Here is a 14,811-nt window from a genome sequence, read left to right on the forward strand (position 1 = left end):
GATTTGGTTTGTACCACGAACCCTCCCCGAGAATTTAAGGGGCAGAGGTTTCCGCGAGCCTCCCGGGCAGGTCACTGGGTCTTGCATTGAGAGAGCAGGCCTGGGAACACCTGCCAGCTGGGGCCGGTGAGGTCACTGGTCTAAATCAGGGCTTGGCAACCCACAGCCACAGGCCACAGGAGGCCCACTGCCAGGTGGCTGTTTTTCTAAGAGCTTTTATCGAGAAATACTTGACATGCCATACCATAAAACTCACCTGTTCATAGTGTTCAAGCCAGTGTTGTGCCCCACACACGTACACCTTCTTCAAGAGTGTTCTCTTCATCCCCAAAGGCGATCTTGTAGCCGCGGACAGTCACTCACCATTTCTCCCTAAGCCCCCCCAGCCTGAGCAACCTCTCATTTACCGCCCACCTCTACAAATGAGCCTCTTCCAGACATTGCAGAGAAATGAAATCATACCTCAAACGGCCTTCTGTACTGGCTGCTTTCGCTGAGCGTCATGTTCTCAAGAGTCATCCATGCTGTGGCAGGAATCAGCAGTTCAGGCCCCTTTTGTTTGTTTGTTTCCCCCAATAATATTCCATGGTATGGACAGACCGGATTTTGCTTATCCATTCAGCAGTTGATGGACATCGACCATTTCTACTTATTGTCTGTTCTCAATAATGCTACTGTGAATATTTGTGCAAAAATGTTTGTGCGGACATAGGTTTTCATTTCATTGGAGTGTATACATACAAGTAAAATTGCTGGATCACGGGGCAACTCTAACATTTTGAGGAGCTGCCAGATGGTTGGCCAGGGTGGCTCCGCCATTTTGCATTCCCAGCATCAAAGTATGAGGGTTCTCATTTTTCCACATCCTTGTCAACACTTGTAATCATATGTCTTTCTTATCCCAGCCACCCCAGTGGGCATAAAGTAGTATATTGTGGTTTTAGTTAGCATTTCCCTAAAGGCTAATGCTGTGGAGTATTTTTCTGTGTACATAAAAGATTCATTTATCTCCTTTTGAGAAATGATTATTGAAATCCTTTGCCTATTCTTAAACTGAGCTATGTATCCTCATCTCATTGAGTTTTAAGAGTTCTTTCTATGTTCTGGATTTAAGTTCCTCATCAGATATATGATTTGTCAGTATTTTCACCCGGTCTGGGGTTGCGCTTAAATAGCCAGGAATAAGGATGTTAATAGCACCATTGTTTATAATTGCAAAAAATTATAAATAATGTGAAGTTATTCAGTAGTAGTTAAATAAACTACATTTACTTACAATATGGAAAACATTTCCCTTTTTAACAGCAGCTGAAATTAATGGGGACAGTCCCTGTGTAGTGACACGGAGTGATTCCCGAGACGTATTGAATAGACAAAGCATGGGGAGCCTGGGTGGCTCAGTCAGTTAAGCATCTGACTCTTGAGCTCAGCTCAGATCTTGATCTCAGGGTCATGAGTTCGAGCCCCATTTATGAAATAAAATAAATGGACAAAGCAAATTACAGAACTATATATATAGCATTTGACTACTTATAGAAGGCAAAACCACACTTTTCTGTAGGTGTGAACGTGTGTTGGTAAATACAGAGGGGGAGGAGCTATGAAGAAGCACAGGAACCGAGAAATAGCTCTGGGGAAGGATCACAAGATGGGAGGGTCTGATAAGGGGAAGCCAAGAGTTTAAGAAGAAGATATAGAAAAGACACTTCTGCTCTGGAAAAATGGAGTAGATGTGCTTTCTTTCTCTTTGCCTTTTTTTTTTTTTTTTTTTTTGGCTATTCCTCCCACTAAATACAGCTAAAATCCTGGGTATTTAGATAAAACAAACAAAATAAATGGAAAGAAGCTGGCAGATTGGCCAAGGACCTGAAGAGCTGAGGAAGGGCATAGTGGTGGGCATAGTGGTGCTTCTCTGGGTTTTGACCAGAGTCTCTGGGTTTTGGCCTCATGTACCTCCAATGTGGTGCTTGGGAAGCCAGAACCTGGAACAGGTACAGACCAAAAACCCCCAAGGAAACCTGTTCTCCATAGCCAAAAGTCTAGGAAAAGGCAACCTAGCAAGACAAACATTTTAGACAGTGACTGTTTTACTCCAGCTGAATACCATGGGGAAAAATGGGATTTCCTACCCCTGCCAGCAAAGACAGTGCAGACTCCCACCTCACCAGGCTGTGACAAGATATCCTAACACCTCTCCCTCCTGCTGCCACCTGGTGGTTTCAAATCAGGCCAAGGGCAAAGCTGAGCCTGTGCCAAGATCACACAGGCAGCCTGGACTTCCACCACCACCTAGAGGTAACACAGCATTCCTCCACCTCCCCAAGAGGGGTAGGGGTGGTGCCAAGCGAGTATAGTGGACAGTCAGGATTTCCACCACCACTCAACAGTAGGAAGACACCACCACCACCCAGCATCAATAGAAGCCAGTTGGAGAACAGTAATGACGTGCCTGTCCATCTCCCGTCCAGAGTGGTATCAGTGGGGAGCCTGAAAGTCCACTGTCACTCAGCTGCAATGAGAAAGACCTCCACACCCAGGAGACCAATAAAAGCCAAGTGGAGAACCTGGATTCCCACCCCCACCTGGCGGTAACAAGGTACTGTCCCTCTCCTCCATCTGGATTGGTGTTAGAGACCAGGTAAAACACAAGGTTTAAATAAGAGTCAGACCGAAGAACCAGGAAGATCATAAACTGAATGAGAACAGACAACTAACAGATGCCAACACCAAGATAACACAGCTATTAGAATGATCTGATGCAAATTGTAAAGCAGCCATCAAAAACAAAAACAAAGAAACAAACAAAAACCTTCAATGCACAATTACAAACATGATGGAAAAATTGAAAAAATCAGCAAAGAATTAGAAGATATAAACAACAGTCAAATGAACAGTACAATAACTGAACCAAAGTCGTAGTGCGGGGAGAGGAGTGGGGATGATACATGCAAGAATTGATGAACTTGAAGGTAGAACAATAGAAATCACCCAAACCAAACATGAAAGAGAAAAGAGACTGAAAAACAAAATGAACAGAATCTCAGAGACATCTGAAGTTACAACAAAAGATCTATAATAAAAGATTTGGGTCATTGGAGTCCCAGAAGGAGAAAAGAAAGAGGGTGTGGGGTGAAAAGGTATTTAAAGAAATGATGGCTGAAATTTCCCAAAATTGGGAAAGGATATAAATGTACAAGGTCAAAGAGCCAAATGACCCCAAAAAGATACATGCAAAGAAATCTGTGTCAAGACATGTCATCGTCCAACTTCTGAAAACTAAAGACAAAAATCTTGAGAGCATTCAGAAAAAAATGGGACATTAACTCTAGGGAAAAACAATTCAAATGATAATGTTTTCTCATCAGAAACCACAGGGGCCAGAAGGAAGTGTCACAACATTTTCCAGGTGCTGAAAGAAAAGAATTGTCACCTACAACCCTATATCCAGCAAAAAGTAACCTTCGGGAACAAAGGGAGAATTAAGAACAGTGTCAGATGAAGGAACACTAAGAGAATTTATAGCCAGAAGATCTATAAAAGAATATTGTTAAATTCTTCAGACAAGAGGAAAATGAAACCAGAAAAAACTTAGGAGCCTGAGGAAGGAAGGAAGAAGCAGAAAGACAGAAACATGGGTAAATCTGATGGACTTGCCTTCCCTTCTGAGTTTTCCAACTTATGAAGCAAAAGTGATAATACTTTTTAACGTGTTCTCATTGTAAGTAGAAGAAATATTTAAGATAATTATTTTATAAATGGGGAGGGTAAGGGATGAAAAGAGATGTAAGTTTGCATACTTCATCTGAACTCCTAAAGTGTTGACACAAATAGACTGTGGTGTGTTACATGGGATGCACATAACATGCCTGTGACTCATGAGGCGCCTGGGTGTTTCGGTCGTTGGGCGTCTGCCTTCAGCTCAGGGCGTGATCCCCGTGTTCTGGGATCGAGCCCCGCATCAGGCTCCTCCGCTGGGAGCCTGCTTCTTCCTCTCCCACTCCCCCTGCTTGTGTTCCCTCTCTCGCTGACTGTCTCTTTGTCAAATAAATAAAAAAAAAATCTTTAAAAAAAAAAACATGCCTGTGATTCTTAATATATATGCATATATTTATATATTTATATTTCATATGTATAATTCTAGAACAATGACTAGAAAACTTTGAAAGAGACTCAAAATCACTGTAGACAAATAAAAACAGAATTCTAAGGAAAAAAATGCTCGTATAACCCCCAGGAAGGCAGGGAAACAAAAACAGAAAAACATAACACAGGGAGACATAATACTGTGAACAAAAAATAAAATGGCAGTGCTAACATTTCAATCATTACATTAAATGTAAATAATCTAGATAAACCAAGTGTAAGAGATTGACCGGGGTGGGGGGGGGGGGGCAGATAACCAAACTATTTGCTCTCTGTAGTAAAGTTACTTCAAATATAATGATATGAGTAGGTTGCGAGTAAAAGAATAGGAAAATTTTAATTAAAAAAGAGGGAATGGCTATATAAAATCAGATAAAGTAAACTTCAGAGCAAAGAAAATTACCAGAGACAGAGAAACATTACATAATGATTAAAGGGTCGGTTCGAGGAAAGATACAGCAATCCTAAATATGTATGCACTGAACAACAGACCTGAAATATGACACGCAGAAATTGATAGAACTGAAAGGAGAAGAGAATCAGTCTACAGTCACAGTTGTAGCCTTCAACACCCTTCTCTCAACAGCTGATAGAACAACTAGGCAAAAACCAGTAAGGTTACACTGTCAGCCATCAGGATGAATTGACGTTTATAGAAAACCCCATTCAAAGACAGCAGAATACACATTTCTTTCAAGTATTCATGGAACATTATCCAAGAGAGATCATATCCTGAGCCACCAAACAAATCTCAGTGTCTTTAAGAGCATTGAAATTGTACGGCGTGCGCAATCTGAGCACATGGGACTCAGACTGCAAATCCGAACTGGAAAGGTAACAGGAAATTCTCCAAATATTTGATATCTAAGAAATACAACTCTAAATAATCCATGAGTCAAAGGAGTCTCAGGGAAATTTTAAAGATACATAGCACTGAATGTGAATGAAAATATGTATCAGCTCAAAGAGCTCTGGAGAGGGAAATTTATAGCACTGAATATTTACATTAGAAGTGAGGGAATTCTGAAATCAGTAACTGAAGCTTCTGCTTCAAGAAACTAGAGGAAGAACAGAAAAAGAAAAAAGCAAAGCAAAGGAAGTAGATAATAAGAATAAGAGCAGAAATCAAAGAAATTTAAAAAAAAAACACGTAGAGAAAAATCAGTAAAACAAAAGGCTGTTTATTTGAAAAAGTTAAGAAAATGGACAAACCTCCAGCAAGGTGAAGAATAAAAAAGACACAATTATTATGAATGAGACGGGATGTCCTTACTGAGTCTGCCAACGTGGAAAGGATAAGGGAACCCTACAAACACCTCTACAGACATAAATTTGACACTGAGATGAAGTGGGTGACTTCCCTAAACAAGACCAACTGCCACAAGGCACGCAGGAGGAAATAGATCATCTGAACAGCCTTGTCGCTATCAAGGAAATTGATTCGTAATTTCAGGCATCCTATAAAAAAAGTTTGCACACTGAGATGGATTCACTGGAGAGATCGACCAAATATTTGAAGAAAAATTAGCACCAATTCTATAGAATCCACTCCAGAGAACAGAAGAGATGAGAACACTCCCCAGCAAATTTTATGAGGCACATATTAGCCTGATGCTAAAATCCGATGAGCCCCGTGCAAAAAAAAAAAAAAAAAAAAAGTCTCATCCACATACTGTGTGAATATAGAGACAAGCGTGTGGTCCCATTTATAGAACAGCCTCGAAATGACAAAGTTCTAGAGATGGAAAACAGATCTGCGGCTGCCAGGGTTTAGGGATGGTTGGTGGCGAGGCGGCTGTCACTGTAGAAAGGGACAGGACGGAGAGCTTTGTGGCGATGGGACAGTTGTGTGTTTCCATTGCCGTGGCGGTTCCACACATCCGGGATGCGATAAGGTGCAGAGCTGCACACGCACGTTGTACCGATGTCAGCGTCCTGGCTTTGCCATTGTACTAGCATCGTGTAAGAGGAAGCCATTGGGGTAACGGGGTGAAGGTCTGTGGGAACCCTTTGTGGCAGCTTTACAACTCCCTGTGTACCTGTGACCATTCTAAAATGTTTTAAAAAATCACAGTGAGCTACCCCTACATACCTGTCCAAAGGGTTAAAATTAAAATGACTGGGGCGCCTGGGTGGCACAGCGGTTAAAGCGTCTGCCTCCGGCTCAGGGCCTGATCCCAGCGTTCCAGGATCGAGCCCCACATCAGGCTGCTCCGCTATGAGCCTGCTTCTTCCTCTCCCACTCCCCCTGCTTGTGTTCCCTCTCTCGCTGGCTGTCTCTATCTCTGTCGAATAAATAAATAAAATCTTTTTTAAATAAATAAATAAATAAATAAATAAATAAATAAATAAATAAATAAAATTAAAATGACTGACTACAGCAAGTGTTGGTAAGTCTGTGGAGGCGTCAGAGCCTTTGTGCGCTGCTGGTAACAATGTCAGCTGGTACAACCACTGTAGAAAACAGCTTCACGGTTTCCCAAAAAGTTAAATACACACATGCATATAATTTAGGTCTTCTAGGTATTCAGCCCAGAGAATGAAAGGATGCTTATTGGAAACAGCCCACATGTCCATCAGCAGGGGCACATTCACGCGGTGGGATACCACAGGAAGATTGGGTGTAGAATACACATGGCCTCGTGGACACATCGCGAAAGAAATCTGAGTGAGGCAGCCAGGCCAAGCCGAGAACATGCCGTATGATTTTGTCCTGTATAAAACGCTAGGAAATGCGAGCAAATCCATGGCAACCGAAGGCAGGTCCTTCATCGGGGGATGGGCAAGTGAGAGTTCGTGGTGGGCAAGAGGGAGTGATTAGAGGAGGGTTTTACGGAGAGCAGATATGTTGACTGCTTTGACTGTGGGGACGACTGCGGGGGTGTGTGCATGTGTGATCTCATACTGTCCTCTTTAAATATCCGCGGTTTGTTGTATGTCAGTTATACCTCAGTAAAGCCGCTAACGTTGAAAAAAAAAGAAAATATACTTGTGGGTTATCTGTGTAATGATAAAAACAAAGTAAAAAAAAAAGTACACAGTGTTTGGGGAGCACTGATGCTGGGTCAGAGCTCAGGCCGGGGGGCAGCCCACCGCAGCGGGGCAGCTGAGGCCGCTGTCCAGTTGTACGCTGCGTAGAGGTGTGAGTCTCACACTCCTGCTCGCAAAGGAGGGGACAACGATGAAACTCCTTCTCTCTAACCCTCCGCCCCACCCCTCCTCCTGATAGTGGGCTGTGTGGCCATACCTCCGTGCGGACTCCGGCCACTACGTGCCATCATCGTTGCTCTGAGATCTTTGCTGCACCCCCGTCGTCCCCCGTCGTCTTCTGAGAGCCGCTCCCAGGCAGCTCAGCCTGCGACCCCTCAGTCCCAGGTTCAAACCTCCGAGGCTCTGAGAGCCTGTCTCGACGGACGTTTCTGTGTATCCAGCTCTTGCGTCTGCAGTTGGCAGCAGCTGTGAAAATGACACAATGAGGAGGCCACATGTAGGTATAAAAATCGTGTCCTTACCACACAGACCCGTGGCAGTGCCAAAGGGAAGAGAAGGAAGGCAAGCACAGGGACCGTGGGCACAGATCCCGTCACTCCCTACAGGTGCCCCTGAGTCTGTGCAAACTGTGGTGTCCAGGGATGTATAACCTGCATTTTTAAATTCCACGGGCCGGCAGGGAAGGCACGCCTGCCTCCTAGGACTGGGGAGAGCTGGTGGCACTGAGTGTCTCCAGCTCAAGACCAAGCCCTTTGAAACCAAAGCACATGTCCTGCCTGGAAATAAGAGGGTGCAGCGCCTTCCCCTCTGTTTTGTCAGAAAGAGAGCTGATGCAGGAGTTCGCACGGGCTTGTGTTCTGGGGACGGACTCATGAGCAGCACTCAAATGTAGAAGCAGCTCTCGGTGGCTGCCCAGTCCTCTCCAAGCTGAGGACGTGGACATCTCTGCAAGCCTGTCCGTGGGCACGTGGATGCACCTGGTAGCCTGTGTCACACACCTGCTGCTCACACAGACTTCCTAGGCCTCTGTGGGGGGCAGGCAGTTCCTATCCAGAGCAGAGGGACTGGGGAGGGGTGGGGAGGTGCAGTGTCTCTCGTGGAATCTGGGGGTCTGGGGACAGCTGGATGGGGATGGGAGGGCAGTGAATCTCCAGGGCCGTGGACACATGCCTGTCGGGCTTTCGGGAAGCTCCTGCCCATCTTGGCAGGGCCTTGGGAATGCACCTGGGGGTGGCGGAAGGGGTATCCAGGGATCCAGATGGGGCAGCGCAGGGCCTGGCAGCCAAACTTGAATTCCCACAGCTGAACGAGGCCTCAGGGAGGGTCAGGAAGGGTTTGGGCGGGTTCCCTGCTCATCCCTGTGTGATATGCTGAGCAGCCTGGGTGAGTGACATGCAGGCTCCATGGGGAGGAACTAACGTTGAGGAGATGAGGTATAAAGTGCTGTGTGGATTGCCGGACGCTGGGGGTCCTCGGCCAGGTCACAGTGGACACAAGTGGCTCCGATGAAGGTGTGAGGAGACAGCCCTGGCTCTGCAGACGTTAGCTATCACCCTTGTCACTTCAAGTGTTCAGAGGACGTGGTGCTTGTGACAGGCAGGAGGGACCGCAGGTGCTTCAGATGAGGGCGGTATCAGTGTGTCACAGAACAGAGGGACAGAACGTTCCAGAACAAACATGGCCAGAGGTGGAAGAGGAGAGAGAAAGATTTCCAATCACTGGAAACGAGGCAGGAAGAGCTCAGGCAGAAGTGAGTGGACCCAGTGTCCCTGTCCGTGGAGCATCCTTGAGAATGATGTCTATACGTAAGGAAAAGCCCGTTCTTGCAGCTCAGTCCCACCTCTTAGACTAATTTACAAATGCAGATGCCGACCAGGGCTAATGTTTTGTGTTGAAAGGTGGCTGAGCCACACAGGCAAGTGTGCAGACCACTTCCTCTCCCGCCCCTGAGCAATCTCGACAGGCCAAGAGCGGATGGTTTAAATTACCGCACGGTCTTCTTCCGTCGTGATCAGGGCTTTGAGCTAGTCCACTGTTTTATCCATATCCAAACACTGTCTGTACTATAATTCACTCCATGATTTTCTTTACATCAACTTTTGTTCTTCTGTTTTAAACTAAATCAACGTAGCTTTATCTTATGACATAATATCTTAGAAATTCTAAACCACACATACTAACGACATATCTTTCTAATTTACTTTAAAACAGCTCATATTAACCCCACAAGTGTTCGTGCATGTCCTGACTACGCCATCTTGCTGGCCACATTGGGACATGGGGGATGGGAAAGTGGAGGATGGTCCCTGAGTGTCTGAGCAGCGGTGACATAGCAGATCACCAGGAATAGGACTTTCTTCTTCCACGGGGGATTTGGGGATTTGAACTGGAATGTCTTAAGAAATATGGCAAAGTCTGGGGGTAACGCTCTCACTGTTAACCCTCCCCCACACCACAGCAACAGAAGGCACTTTGAGGCCTTCTCCTCTGTGCCATGCTGTACAAAAGCCCGTCCATCCGCCAAGCAGGGGAGAACGGCAGCAAGCACAGCACCCACTGTCGTCTCACCTGTAGAACACCCTGTCTCCCTTATCCCATGGATTTCGAGGCATTGCTGTAGCCTCATCACCTTAAAAATCCACCAATATTTGGGCCTCCACTGTATGCAAGGTCCTGAAGGGCACGAGGCGAGGACTAGAATTTCCAGAATCCTCTTGGATTGGGTGAAACCTGAGTGGGGTCTTGAGAAATGCGTAAGGGTGAATAGAGCTGGCTAACTAGAGAAACCTGAGTCCTGTAGGGGAGAGCTGGACCAGTCCACATACAGCACGCTGGGACGGGGTATGGAGGACACAGAGCCAGCCAGGAACCCCGCTGGCCCAGGCCATCATGGCTAGTGATCGTCATGAGGATGAAGCAGAAGCCACCACTACCCCCTAGCAAGACGAACACCTTCTCCAGTGTGCACGGAGGCTGACCTCTTCGTTAGTACGGGCCCGTATGAAAGGCCCAACCTAGCACCCTGTGTGCCCAACCTAGCACCCAACCTAGCCCGGTGCCTCCCGGGCTTCACTTTCTCCCTCTACCCTCCGAGGAGTCAAGCAAAACAAATGTTAGTGCTGCTGCCAATGTGATCTACTCAGGAATTTGAGGACAGGGAGATGGTATTGGACACCATCAATCGATATATTGATAACACTTTATACAGTTTAACCTCAATGTCTCTTGAAATTCCCATTTTAAAAGAACCAGAAAGGCCAAGATTGCAAAATCAGAAACCAGCTTCACACTCCGTCTCTGCTCCTCATTCGTTCCTCAGGCTCGTTTGGGCTTTTGCTACGGGGCAGGCACGTTGCCGAGCACCGGGGGTGGGGGAGACAGAGACGCATGAGCACTTCTGTCTTGGAGCCACGGCTGGTTCAAATTCAGCACCAAGCCCACGCCAGCTCTGCAGGGAACAGAGTCGAGCCGGAAAGCCACGCAGAAAGGGAGCTATCTGAGCGGTCTTGAGGGATGCAGAGCAGATGGTCACACGGAAGGGACAGAACCGCTTCTCACGCACCAGATTGGCGAACCATACGAAAGGGTTGCCGTTACCAAATGCCGGTGCTGGTGCGGGTGCGGAGCTAGTGGAACTGCCTCGTTGGTGGGCGTGTAAGATGACTCCGTCCCATCGAAGAGCCGCGTCTCCTATCACATTAAACACACACGCTCTACCCCAGCGAGTCTTTACCTGGGCGCTCACTGGGGAGAAGTTACGGTGCACCAAGAGCAAACCGTGTGTACAAGGATGTTCCCGGCAGCCTCGTCCGTCATCCCAGTGTCCATCAACACAAAACGGATAAATCGTGGATTCGTTCGGAAGGTGGATAAACAAACTCCAGGCAGTGGAACCCTACTCAGCAGTAGGAAGAAACAAACTACCGATACATTGCGTACTGATAGACAATGTGCGTGAATCTCGCCAACATTACGTCCCGCAGAGGAGGCCAGACGCAGAAGAATTGTGTAATGTGATGTCATCCAGTGCAGTCCAAGAACAGATGAAAGAATGAATCCATGGTGGTAGAAACCAGAAGGTGGTTTGGGGGGAGGGAAGCTGGGTGGCAAATGGACCGTGTCTTTCTAAGTGGTAGACCTGTCTACACCTTACTTTGCGTGGTGGTGATCGCGACTGCCAGAACCTGTTGGCACTGTCCTCTTACGATCACATGCCCCAAAGCAGGACGGGGGGAGGTCCTGGAATATTCCGCATGGAGTAGAGACTAAGGAGTTCAATCCGGCTGGAGCACACAGCGCCTTCGATCAAGTAAGAAGTGGATGGAAGCAAGATAGAGAAATTCTGTCCTTAAAATGAAATACTCAGATTTTTTATGCTATAAAGGGGGAAATGATAGGAGCTTGCATGATACTAAAGTTCTCAGAGAAGAAATGATGAAAACGCCATGCTAGCCAACTAGGGCGTTTTGGCTCGAGGCCTGGTTTTTAAGTAACGTCGTGGTCCATTTCGGTTTGGTCTCGGTGTCTGCGGCAGCATCTGCGGAGGCAGGCAGCCCTTCCTTGTCATCCTGGATTCCGTCCTCATCGTGTGTGTTCTGGTGAAGGAGTTTTCCACCCTTTTAACCAACCGAAGGGTAGGTTCCAGCTCTCCCTTGCTGCTTCCATGCGTGTCCTTGACCGGAAGCTAGTTAGACTTGAGCTCTCTGTGCTGGCATCATCCTGTCCCTCCCTCTCAGCCCGAGATAGGAATTAATCATCAGCTAATAGGCTTGAAGCCCCTTTTCATATTCATAGGTTCATTTCATACTCTGATGGCTTTGAAAAATATGGTGTGGCTCTTTGCAGCCATGCCAGCATCTAAGACATGGAGCAGTTGCCTGCGAATTGTCAGTCATTTCTGGAAAGTAAAGGGAGGTCAATGTGGAAATGACTAGACACACCCAGTGGTGGCATCTGCAGTACCACCATCTACCCTTTTGCCAAAGTTAAAATAGCCAGCTGTCAGGGCAGCTAGGATCTGAGTGGTTTCAGTGGGTTAGAAGCCTTCACCAGTGGCGGTCTCCAGGAAGGAGGCTCTGAGAGGTCCTGGGCACACGTCTGTCCGAAATCTCTCTCACCTTCCCTGGTCATGACAACTAAGTCTCTACCCCTGGACAGCAATTCGGTGGGAACTTTAGGGTCAAGACCACATTTTAATCCCTTCCCCAGCCATCCTTCCTCCCACCTTCCACACAGCGAGAGAACATCAGACAACCCCGAGTCATGCTGGACGTCAATTTTCCAGAAGGTTTTTTTCCCCCACACTTTTCAATGTATTATTAGTGGCCAAGGTCCCAAACCTGGTTTCCAGCCTTGCATTTGGCTCCAGTCAGCCACCGGCGCCTTAGACACCTGGGTTTCCTCACATCTCCAAAAAGATTGGACAGTCCAAGGGATTATCTCCTCATTGTGCCGGATTTCAGCATTCTTCCCTCAAGCCCGTTACATTAGACTAAAAACTAATCACTTGGAAATATTCTTGCCTCATAATGTCCCCCCAGCTTGACTCCCAGCAAAGAAACAGATGGGCTAGCTCAGGAGAGGGGACTCGTCTGAGCCCCCGGACGCTAGTAACAGGGTCGTCGGCCTGGCACGCGGCGTTCAGTGTTGGCTGTCAGCACGCGGCACTCAAACCCACCACCTTGTCACCACACTTCTTCAGAACGCCCTGGAAGGAGCCAGCATCGCACATGATCTGATTCCATGGGTTTTTTCTTCTTCTGTTGGTTATGTGTCTAATCCTTCCTTGGAGAAACTCCCAAGCCGTTTCTCTACCCTGAACCGTACCTTTTTTCAATCACGTAATCCACTTTAGAACTGGGGTTGAAACGGAAGTTTGGAATCAAGCCCCATCTTTGCAGAGGGTGACAAACGGAAACGGCTCAGAACTGTCCTCTCCTGGACCTTGGCCAGCGGGAAAGCTCCAGGAAGTAGGTGTTGACAGGCTAGTCCCCCAGAGCAGGTGGGGGACGCTGGGCGCAGGGTGGGGGGAGTTGCCTGGGCAGGTGGGGAGCCATGTCAGGGTCTTAGAACTCCTTTCATTTTCCGTCATTGGGTTCCCTTCCTCTCTTCCATCTTCCTTGTCATCTTCTTCCATTCAGCTTATCTTTCTCCGATACAGCTTTTCTAGGCACCGTATTGGTACCTATACACTACTTACACTGGAGTGCCAGACGCAGACATTAAGAAACGGATCTGTCTGCGTCCAGTGGTGCCAAAGGAACAGAACCAGTTCTGTGAGCATCGGTAACCCGAGACCAGGGGGTCTCCCCGAGGATGGAACACACCCCTCTTTTCTAGTTTCTCTCACCTGGAGAAGCTACATGTCGGATTTCAGACCCCCCATCTGATAAAAATCCTTAGATCATAGGAAAACGTGGACAACATGATTACATCACTAACGCGTGTACCAAAATGGTTTAGCCAGACCTGATTCGTACTGTTAACAAGGGCGCGGTGGGGGGAGGAGGCGCACAGGACTCAGGTGTGCAAATTCAGGTATAGCCATGGCATTGTTTCTCACTGTATCTTCTGTCCCGATCCCCCACCACCACCACCACGGGGGGACCTAGGGAAGCAGGAATTCTGCAGGCAGATCCCAGTGACACAGAACCCACGTGGCTTCCACTCTCCTGGCCTGGAGCTGAGGCTGGGGAGGCTCCCTGGGCCCTGTCCACTCTGGGAGGAGGCAGCTCGTGTGGGCTGATGCAGCTTTCTGCCAAGTTCTTCAAAGAGCAGCTCCTCTCACGAGAAATGAATTTAAGGTGGGAGAAACACGGAACCGGTGCTGGGTGAGCGGCTGAGCCTTCCTCCAGGACCAGGAGGGTGGGGATGATTGCCAGCAACAGTGGCCGATCCAGGGCAGTCTGAGCAGACAGCTCTGAAGACGTCCAGGCTCCATGGTCAGCTCCAGGACTAGATCCTGTTCAACTAAGAGCATCTTAAAGGAAAAGACAGAGTCTGTACTGTCTCAACACTTTTTTTTTTTTTTTTAGCCAGAAACCAACCCAGACCCTCCGTTTGGCCAGGCTGGGATGCAGTAGGACGACCCCCGCGGGACTGTTGCATCCCTTAGTTTTTTACCTGCGCTTGCTTTTAGGTAAAAGGGGTCAGATGATAGAATAAATTCATAGCTGGTCACGTACACGTCATCCCCGCTCACGTTCAGGGCTGTCACACCGGCCACTCCAAGTCAGCCGTGCGCGAGAGTTTACACCATGAACTTGCTAAACACCACAATCAGAGCTGCCACCCTTGGAGAGCCAGCGGACGAACACTTGCCAACCCGTCAGCGATATCCCTCCATCGAGAATTCGGGCCAGTTTCCTCTCCGGCATGGCAGTTCCTTAAACCAAGATGATCTTTACGTCCTGGAAAGATTGATATTCATAGACGAGATTTGCAGAAGCAGGGAAGTCAGTTCAAGCTCCAGAAACATTTTAACGACCACAATGAAATAAAAGTCTTTTTCTTGCTTGATGGATTCTTGCTCAATGGAATTAATCAGAGTATGTCATGCCTCTTTTAATTCATCTGAATCCCCCGTTGCTTCGATTCTGTCCGATGGAGGGTTTATGCTAGATGCAGGTTTCCCCTAGTAACTGAAAGGAGAGCGTTGCTATAAAACCTTTTCGTAAG

The sequence above is a fragment of the Ursus americanus genome, chromosome 2, assembly GCF_024610735.1.
Source record: "Ursus americanus isolate L20-20 chromosome 2, mUrsAme1.1.p, whole genome shotgun sequence".
Lineage (NCBI taxonomy): Eukaryota > Metazoa > Chordata > Mammalia > Carnivora > Ursidae > Ursus > Ursus americanus.